This window comes from Aegilops tauschii, chromosome 2 (assembly GCF_002575655.3).
Source record: "Aegilops tauschii subsp. strangulata cultivar AL8/78 chromosome 2, Aet v6.0, whole genome shotgun sequence".
In the NCBI taxonomy this organism is placed as follows: Eukaryota; Viridiplantae; Streptophyta; class Magnoliopsida; order Poales; family Poaceae; genus Aegilops; species Aegilops tauschii.
Window position 1 is genome coordinate 37,304,855 of NC_053036.3, and position 10,047 is coordinate 37,314,901.

At 41.8% G+C, this 10,047-nt stretch overlaps 1 long non-coding RNA gene across 1 annotated transcript; it reads left to right on the plus strand.

Moving 5' to 3' along the window:
- The first annotated feature begins 7,766 nt into the window (after window positions 1-7,766).
- Window positions 7,767-8,708, plus strand: LOC120971246 (uncharacterized). Its single transcript, XR_005765688.3, has 2 exons — window positions 7,767-8,226; window positions 8,373-8,708. It is a non-coding gene; the product is annotated as an uncharacterized lncRNA (long non-coding RNA).
- The last annotated feature ends 1,339 nt before the right edge of the window (window positions 8,709-10,047 follow it).

The following is a 10,047-nucleotide window of genomic DNA, read 5'->3' on the forward strand; positions in this document are numbered from 1 at the left end:
AGAAAAGGAAGAAGAAGAAAGAAAAAGGAAGAAGAAGAAAGAAAAAGGAAGAAGAAGGAAAATGTTAATGTTAAATGTTAAATGAAGAAAGAAACCAAAAAGAAAAAGGAAGAAGAAGAAAGAAAAAGGAAGAAGAAGGAAAATGTTAATGTTAAATGTTAAATGAAGAAAGAAACCAAAAAGAAAAAGGAAGAAGAAGAAAGAAAAAGGAAGAAGAAGAAAGAAAAAGGAAGAAGAAGGAAAATGTTAATGTTAAATGTTAAATGAAGAAAGAAACCAAAAAGAAAAAGGAAGAAGAAGAAAGAAAAAGGAAGAAGAAGAAAGAAAAAGGAAGAAGAAGAAACAAAAAAGGAAGAAGAAAGAAAAAAGGAAGAAAATGTTAAATGAAGAAAAAAAGAAGAAAAAAGGAAGAAGAAAGAAACCAAATGAAAACCAAAAAGAAAAACAAAGAAAACAAAACAAAAGAAACCAATGCAAAAGAAACCAAAACAGAAGAAAAGGAAAAACAAAATAAGAAAATGTTAAATGTTAAATGAAGAAAAAAAGAAGAAAAAAGGAAGAAGAAAGAAACCAAATGAAAACCAAAAAGAAAAACAAAGAAAACAAAACAAAAGAAACCAATGCAAAAGAAACCAAAACAGAAGAAAAGGAAAAGCAAAATAAGAAAATGTTAAATGTTAAATGTTAAATGAAGAAAAAAAGAAGAAAAAAGGAAGAAGAAAGAAACCAAATGAAAACCAAAAAGAAAAACAAAGAAAACAAAACAAAAGAAACCAATGCAAAAGAAACCAAAACAGAAGAAAAGGAAAAGCAAAATAAGAAAATGTTAAATGTTAAATGTTAAATGAAGAAAAAAAGAAGAAAAAAGGAAGAAGAAAGAAACCAAATGAAAACCAAAAAGAAAAACAAAGAAAACAAAACAAAAGAAACCAATGCAAAAGAAACCAAAACAGAAGAAAATGAAAAACAAAAGAAGAAAAGGAAGAAGAAAAGGAAGAAGAAAAGGAAGAAGAAAAGGAAAAAGAAAAGGAAGAAGAAAAGGAAGAAGAAAAGGAGTGCTCAATAATCTTTTTTTTAATTCCTCCTCCTCTATGTCCCCTTAATCTTATTTTTTAATTCCTTTATACTTAAAGAATTTTTACTACATGCAGGAGTGACATATGGCGGACGATAGAACCGAGCCGCTTAGGGATCCGGAGGCTGAACGTTATTTAATGGGCATCATCAACAACGAGATTCCTTATGTGCCGGGCTCAGAATATGAGCGAGAAGAGGATGTAGTCTCTTCTTTTCTGAACCTTGACGGTGGAACAGACATTGTCGATGATCAAGAAGGTGAAGGAACGGACATTGTCGACGGAGGTCAACCGTCAACAAACGACGATCTCGAATTGCAAGTAGCAACCACCTCCGGCGAGGTATATATATACATTGAGCCTCTCGTGATACAAACTTACTGAAATGTGAATACATATGTATTAACGCGCGCGACTCTCTTTCTTTTTTTAGCCCTCGGCCGGATCGAGTATGACAAAGCGTGGCAAATCCAAGGCGATGAAAACAGGAGAAACATATGCCATTGAGTTTGTCAGTGAAACCGGCAAGCCCCTACATCACACCTCAAAGTTTATCGACCAATGCGGAGTCGTTGTTAGAGACAACGTCCCGATCACCGTCCAGGAATGGAAGGAGCCAAAGAAGGAACGTCTTGGTTTCAGTTTTGTCGACAAGAGAACGAAAAAGGATTGCTGGAGAAAGCTTATGGAACATTTCATTCTACCTCCGGAATACAACAAAGTCGATGAATTCGGTAACGAGGTTCCGGGTGGACGTGAGAGGAGGAGGCTAGTTAAAGAGTTCGCTCTTCAGAAGATGGGCGAAGCATTCCGGAACTTCAAGAAAAATTTAACCCGTGACTATGTCAACAAGGGCAAGACTCCGGATTTCAATGGACAACATGAGAAACTGAAAGATGATTGGCCAGAATTTGTGAGGCAAAAGCAATCGGAGCATTTCAAGGAAATATAAAAAAAACATAAGGATAATGCGAGTAAAAAAAGTTCCATCATACTATGGGGCCAGGAGGATACCGCCTTTCGGAGCCTAGGTGGCAGAAGATGGAGGAGGACCTGAGGGTGCGAGGAATCCCTCTAGGTACAGAGGGATGGGACCCAAGGGCCAAAAGCTGGTGGTACGGGCATGGGGGATCGCTAGACCCGGAGACAGGGGTGTGTGTTCACCGGCAGAAAAAGTTTGCTCCCACCCAAGCCCTTATTGACGCAATGACCCAAGCTCAAGAGGGCTTGATCAAGTTCAACAGAGAGAAAGACGCACTGACAACAGCCCTCGGGAATGATGAACACGGAGGACGTGTACGAGGCAAAGGCAAAGTTCCGTGGAAAGTAGGGTTTTCCCAGGACAATGACCCGTACTGTTACAGAAGCCGTAAGAGAAAGACGGACCGGGATGCAGATCTTATGGCGAAGTTTGCATCGGAACTCCATGAGTTGAAGCAGACCGTGCATGAACTAGTAAAAGAAAAATCGGCTGTAGGGCCGCATGAAGATCATGAAGCGGATCGCGGAAGCCAGCAGCGGAGAAGCAGCGTGGCTTCCACGGATGTCCCGCCTGGTGCTAGTGCACCGATGATCGAGATTCGTGCACCGGAGCCTCACTACCCCGTGGATGATGTAAAGGAGATGAAAGAATGTGATCTGCATTATCCCGTGGGGAACGTTTCCACGAAGGTAGCTAGCGGCAGTGCTTTACCCTGTACACCTGGAGCACTCCACCACAACAACCCCATTGCATATGGCTATGCTCGTGTCACGGTGGAAGACATAGTCCAAGGGTTTGAGGACCTGGAGATTGACAAAGCTACACCCGAAGGGGAGAGAAGACTTGGAGATGTCAAGCGCCAGATCATTCTATGGAAAAAGAAGTACATAGTGTTTCCAGGCGAGGCGCCAAGGCTAGCAAGTCCACCCCGCTCCGATGGTGGTGGTGGTGGCGGTGGTGGTGGTCGTGGTGGTTCACCTACACCTCCTTCACGCCATTCGACGCCGTCCCCCGATCCACAACCTCCGGCGGGTACGACGCCCCCCAATCCACCTCCGGCGAAGAAGCAGAAGCAGGCGGACAGCAAGGAAACCCGCTCCTGGACTATTAACCCGGACCCTTATGTACCTAAGACCACAAGGGTACCGGAGCCATCACTGAAGCCTCTCCTCCCAAGGCCTTGGGAACTTAGTGAAGCTGAAACCAAATTGGCCGCGTCTGCTGATTATGAGAAATGGAAGGCGGATATGAAGGCGATAAAAGAGCCCGAGCCCAAGCAAGTATTCACTGAGAAGCAAAAGAAGTGGGCTAAGGATTTTTTGACGACACCGTCCCAAGCCGAGCTGAATATGCCTGACGACTATGGACATGAACTTCGTAGGCAAGCAAAAATATTGAAGGAGGAGAAAGAAGAAAGTAAAAAAAGCGGGAAACAAGTTGACCAGCTCGGGATGCAGAAGAAACAATCGATCCCCCCGCTCATAGTGAAAGCCGGTCCGGAAGAGGACCCCGAGATCATAGCAGCTGCGGCAGCACTTGGATTGACTGTAGCGAGTGCCATGAAACAAGCGTCCGAGATGGGTTTGACTCTTCGTGCCCTCTTAGGCCTTGAGGATGCGCCAGTATGTGAGATAGCATTACAATATGTGCGGAATGGGCCTCTCGTCGAGCCTGCGCGGGAAAAGAGTCTACCACCACAAATGCGAAATCTGCTACGTTGGTACAAGCAATTCATAACATGGGCCGACAAAGAATATGTTTATGGGGATGTTACAGAGGAGCATCACACCAAACGGTACTCTGTACAAGTTCATATGAGTGAATTGTTCCAGCTGTTCAATCTGCGCGACCTCGACAAATCTATGCTGAGTTGCTACGTTCTGTAAGTGATTTATTTCTACCTCATCTCGTTCTTCATTGCATGCAATATATATATATATATATATATATATATATATATATATATATATATATATATATATATATATATATATATTGTCCTAACTATATTGTTGCGTACGCTATTATGCAGATTGAAGATTTGGGAATGCAAAATAAGAAACATCCATGATGTTGGGTTCATTGACCCACATATCGTTAATGGACATGTGTTACAACATCACCCCGAAGACGTGGAGAAAGACTTGTACAAGTTTCTTAGAAAGCATCAACTCAAAAGTCATATTCTATTTCCTTACCATTTTGGGTGAGTGTTTCTCTCTTGTGCCCATTCTCTTTTGTTTACTCCATGCATGGTATGTCTAATCGATGAGTTATGCATGACTGTGCATGTAACGTGTCCGCAAGTTCCACTGGATTCTGCTAAATATTGAACTTCACACCTCCAGAGTTCTAATCATGGATTCTATGGATTCGGATCCAAAGCGTTGGGCCGACATGAGAAAAATGCTGCAAAAATAATTATTTTCAATCATTTGAGCTCTATGTGGATAAGCAGCCACCGGGGACCAATCTATGTGGATACTATGTTTGTGAGAACATCCGGAGACACACCTCTGAGCGGAAGGCATCGGATAGCGTGCGGAACGCGACGGATAACTTGCGGAGGAGGCTTAGTCCAGAAGCTCGCTTCCGACCAATTCAAGAAGAATTAGCAGGATTTTTCATGAGGGAAGTCATCAATCCTAAAGGAGAACACTATACCGAGGACGAAGAAATTTATATGCATACCCGAGATTGAAACTTGTTCGAAGTTGTATATGGTCATCCATCCTAATTGTGTATGAAAACTTGTTCGAAGTTGTATATGGTCACCCGAGATTGAATATATATTATATATTCCTCTTGAATTCTTCTTGTTTGAAATTTCATATGCATGTATATAGTAGCGTAGAATATGTGTACTGAAACTTCATCAAAATTAAAATAAAACACAAAATAAAATATAAAAGAAATAAAACACTACAAATTAGAAAGAAACCAGGTTTAGGGGGGCTAAAACCCTAAACCTGCGGAGGAGGCCTTTAGTCCCGGTTAGCCACGAGAACCGGGACTAAAGGTCCTCCGCCCCGACGGACCCCTGGCGCCCACGTGGACGGGCCTTTAGTCCCGGTTAGCCACGAGAACCGGGACTAAAGCCTTTAGTCGCGGTTCGTAAGAGGCGCGACTAAAGGGGGGGTCTTTAGTCGCGCATATTTAGTCCCGGTTGCACAGCCGGGACTAAAGGCCTTTGCGAACCGGGACTAAAGGGCTTTTTTCTACTAGTGGCAGCTTTCTCGACCACCACAACGGGTTGAGTACCGTGCCTTTCGGCTGGCACATGCAGCAGTGACCAGTCACATTGGCGTTGGACCAACATGAATGCGGCGCGGAGAGTGGAGCGGTGGTTGGAGGGAAACGAAAGAGAGAGGGTTTTGTGTGGGCCGAAGGTGTCAGAGGCATACGTGCTGGAGGTCCGAACGCCAGGAAACCTCCCCTAGCATTGCTTCTAGTTTGTCGGACTTCAAACGTCCGAACCTTGCAACATCGTTTGGTGCATGATGTTGGATGTCCTAAAGTTTCTGCACAACACGGTTTGCACATTCGCAGGCAATTTGGTACATGGCGTTGAAGTTGCACTTACAACAGTATATCAGAGGTAGGATAATTTAATAACCCTCATAACTAGCGAAAGTTTGTTGGTAGGAATGAAATTGCTTTGCATGGCAACTATTGCTCAGCGCGGATGATAAGTTTAGTTGGCAAGCGCGATTTGTCATGCTTACATACTAAATTTGCCATCTTTGCAGCAACCAAAATCTTTATAAAAAACTTCACTTTGCCATGCTTTCCTAAAATTAGTAGAATAATATTCTGCTAACTTAATTAGGCCAGTTCTTGGGTATCCACATTATATTCGAGATGAAGGAATTAAGTGGTCTTCTCCAGCGGCTCACCGGTTTCGTAAGGAACCTTTAGATATTCTTATTAGTGAAACTATATATATTTGTCCCTCAAATTTTAGCGGAGTTTATTTGGTCGCTGAACTACAAAACCAAACTACTTGCACCTTCAACTACTGAAATCAAATCAGACAATGTTCGCCTGGTCTTGATTTTGACCTTTTTGGTGCTGACACGCCCCGTTTTTTTTTTTTGCGGGATGACACACCCCAGTTTTGACCGGTACTTACTCAAATTCACGCACTTTTTTCAAGTATGTGTACTTTTCTCAAAACCATGAACTTTTTAAATTCTTACTTTTTTAAAATCGCATAATTTTTGCAAATACACATATTTTTTAAACTCATGTACTTTTTTCAGTTCGCATACTTTTTTCAAATCCATGTACTTTTTAAAATTTGCATACTTTCTTCTGGTCCATATACCTTTTTGAAGTTCACGTACCTTTTTGCAATCCGTGTACTTTTTTCAAGTTCATGATTTTTTGCAAATTCATGAACTTTTCCGAATAAAGTACATGAATTCAAAAATATTATGCAAACTTCAAAAAAATATGCAAATTTCAAAAAAGTTCATGATCTTTTCAAAAAGTAAGCAAATTTGAAAGAATGACGCATAATTAAAAAAATTCACGGATTTGAATAAAGTATGAGAATTTTATAAAAGGTAAAGAATTTAAAAAAAGTACACGAATGCGAAAAAGTACGCAAATTTCAAAAAAGTTCACCTATGTGAAAAAAGTGCGGGAATTTGAGTCAATACGGTCAAACATAGTAAGTAGGCACCAAAACAGTGTCTTCTTGAGGACGAAGCTTGTCGGTTTTAGTAGTTAGTGTTGCAAGTTCTCCGGTTTCGGAGGTAAGGAATGAAATCTAGACTTTGCCAAGAGTTAAGGGATGAAAAATATAACTTTCTCTTCTTTCTGGTTACTTCTGTAAACTTTGATTAATCCATGTCTGACTGACTGAAATTGTCTAGTCAGACATGCTTTCGCATGTGGAATAAAGTGCCGAAGGGCGTTGAGCTTAAAAAATAAAATAGAAAAGTCCACATTTCAACCTCGAACTAACCACTTGGTTTGATTTACAACCATGAACTTTGAAACCGGTCGAAATACATCCCCAACTAACCACGAGGTTCAGAACTCAACCTGGTTTCCGGTTTGCATTGATCAAGCGGTTTTGACCGCAGTCAATGATGACCGGGCACTGCCAACTAAGTTAGGATTGGGAGGACTGAAAAACAAACACGTGAATCGTTCTTTGACTTCTTTCTGTCTCGCGCCCCTGCTCCTCCTATGAATGCAGTAGTTGTCGCTGCTCGAGAAACGCATGGCGAGATGGAGCTCCCCCATCTTGAATTCTTGATGTCGCCAGCATGGAGGGATATGAGCGTATGTACGGTACAGATGCTGCCACTTTGCATGCTATCTGAATCTTTGACTCTTGCGCACGCTCATGATTGGATCCATATCATGTCAGGAAAGCAGATCTGCATGTACGTCTTGCTCGATCGCTTGCTCTGCTGGGTCATGCGCGCGTGGAAAATTGGCGTCATGCCTAGCGAACCAAGTGGATTCCAGTGAAACTCGATCGGCCTATATAAAATAGCCATGCACGCGTACCAGTGCGTGTGGATGCGGCCGGCCTCGAGCGTCGAGAGTCAGATGCGCACCTTGCCGAGGAGACGTACTTGACGGGGTTGCCGATGCAGCAATCGTGATACCAATTTGCATGTGATGCCACAATTGTGGTACTTCTGTGCAATTAACTCCGGAAAATAAACGCCTCGTCGCGAACGCCTCTCGGGTCTTATCCTCTTGCCCCACCGCCCATTCTACATCCCACCCATCTCTCTCCTAGGGGCACACTCAGGAGAGCGACCATACGGCGGTGATGTCGGAGAGGAGGCAGGTGGCGGCGGAGACCAGGAAAGTAGTTCACTGTCTCGCAGCTCCACTGGGACCAACGTCGTGGTGTCGAGCGGCGAAGACGAGTGGGCTGTGCCGTCTCCGAGGGCGGGCAGAGAACTCGACGACGAGGGCGTCGAGCTTGAGCCAGGCGAGCGGAGGCGGCGCTACGTGCGGCGTGCGGTGAACTCGGCGACGAGAGCATCGAGCTTGAGTCAGGCGAGCGGAGGCGGCGCTGCGCGCGGCGGGCGGCGAACTCGGCGACGAGGGCATGTACGCCTCCGACTTGTGCACCAGCAGCTGCTTTGAAAGGAGGCGCTGGTCAACGGAGCGCTGGCGAGGGTGGCCAATTCACAGGTACTTTTCTCCCCTGTAATCACCTATGCTGTCACCCCGTAGTGTTAAGAGAAATGGCTCATTCACGGCGCTGCGAGTTGCGAGATTGATTGAGGTTTCATTCCAAATGTGTGTAACTGATGGTGAATCTGTGTGTTGACATGTAGGATCGCGCGGAGAAGGTTGGGGGTGTGAAAGTTTAAGATGATGAGCTCGACGTTGCTATCGTTGGTGGAGGCATGGTGGGCTTGGCTGTTTGCTTGTCTAGTGTGTAAGTATTGATCCCTTCGTGTACTTCTCTTCCTTCGATTAAATTGTTCATGAGGTCAGCTTAGTGTTACGCTTAGGCTGCGAATCGATCCCAGCATTAGTTATAAAAAGGAAACTCGGCACTATTGTAATAAAGTTCTCAGAGATTCTTCCAGCCATTTTTACTAGTTCAGTATGAAGTATTACTAATAATATTGGTAGAATGGTAGTTACAGAGGAGTTTGGTGGCTGTATATGGAAACCCCCACTACAATTTTTCCATTTTTATATGCTTTTAGCAAGAACAAAATTTACCATGGCATTTTCATATGTTCTGTCACCACTGCATAGAAGATCTTTGTGATTTAATCTTCTTACAGTGGTAGAGATGTCATGGCATCAGTCTGTAGTTTTTGCCATGTTGTTTTTGTGCTAGAAATCTGACCCCCACATTTACCTTGGTTACTTCCAATCTGTAGTTTTTGGAGTTAGCATATGGAGTTGTCGTGGACAATTTTCAAGCACACACTGATGTCACGGGCAATCTGTAGTTGGGGTTCAAACAGAAAAAATAAATTTAGTAATTGACCATGGCATATTTAATTTATGGATCATGGCAAATCCCGTGGCATGTCAACTTAAGTTTAGAAACCATGTACGCTCTATGAACATCAGATTTGAACATGGCAAACCTATGAATTTTGTTTTTTTTCATGAAAATGTTTCAAATTGATGTTACCATCATGGCATGACAGAACTATAAATGCACGAGGCATGGCAAATGTAGTTATTGGGTCATGACATTTTTCTCTACATGAACATATACATGGCATTTTTCCTTACAAAAAGCATGACATCTATAATTAAAAGACCATGCTAATTTATAACATACATCTTTCATGGCAAATTTTATTCATAACTTGTGTTTGCTTTACATACATGATTTTTTTCTCATATAGAACATGGCAAATTTAATTAAAATACAATGGCAATTTTTGATATGAATTTGCCATGGCAATTTTTTGTTCATAATTTGTGTTTGCTTTACAAAGATGGCATTTTTCTCATATAGAACATAAAAAATTCAATTAAAATAGCATGGCAAGTTTTGATATGAATTTGCCATGGCAATTTTGTTCATAAGTTGAGTTTTACTTTTTCATACATGACATTTTTTCCCATACAAAACATGGCATATTTTTATTAATTACCATGGCAATTTTTGATATGAATTTGCCATGGCAATTTTTTGTACATAATTTGTGTTTGCTTTACAAATATGGCATTTTTCATGGTAAAAAAAGATGGCATTTTTCTCAAACAGAACATGTCAAATTTAATTAAAATAGCACGACAAGTTTTTGATATGAATTTTTCCATGGCAATTTTGTTTATAAGTTGGGTTTTACTTTACATACATGACATTTTTCTCATATAGAACATGGCAAATTTAATTGAAATACCATGGCTATTTTCGATATGAATTTGCCATGGCAATAATTTTTATTCATAATTTGTGTTTGCTTTACAAAGATGGCATTTTTCTCATATAGAACATGGCAAGTTTTGATATCAATTTGCCAAGGCAATTTT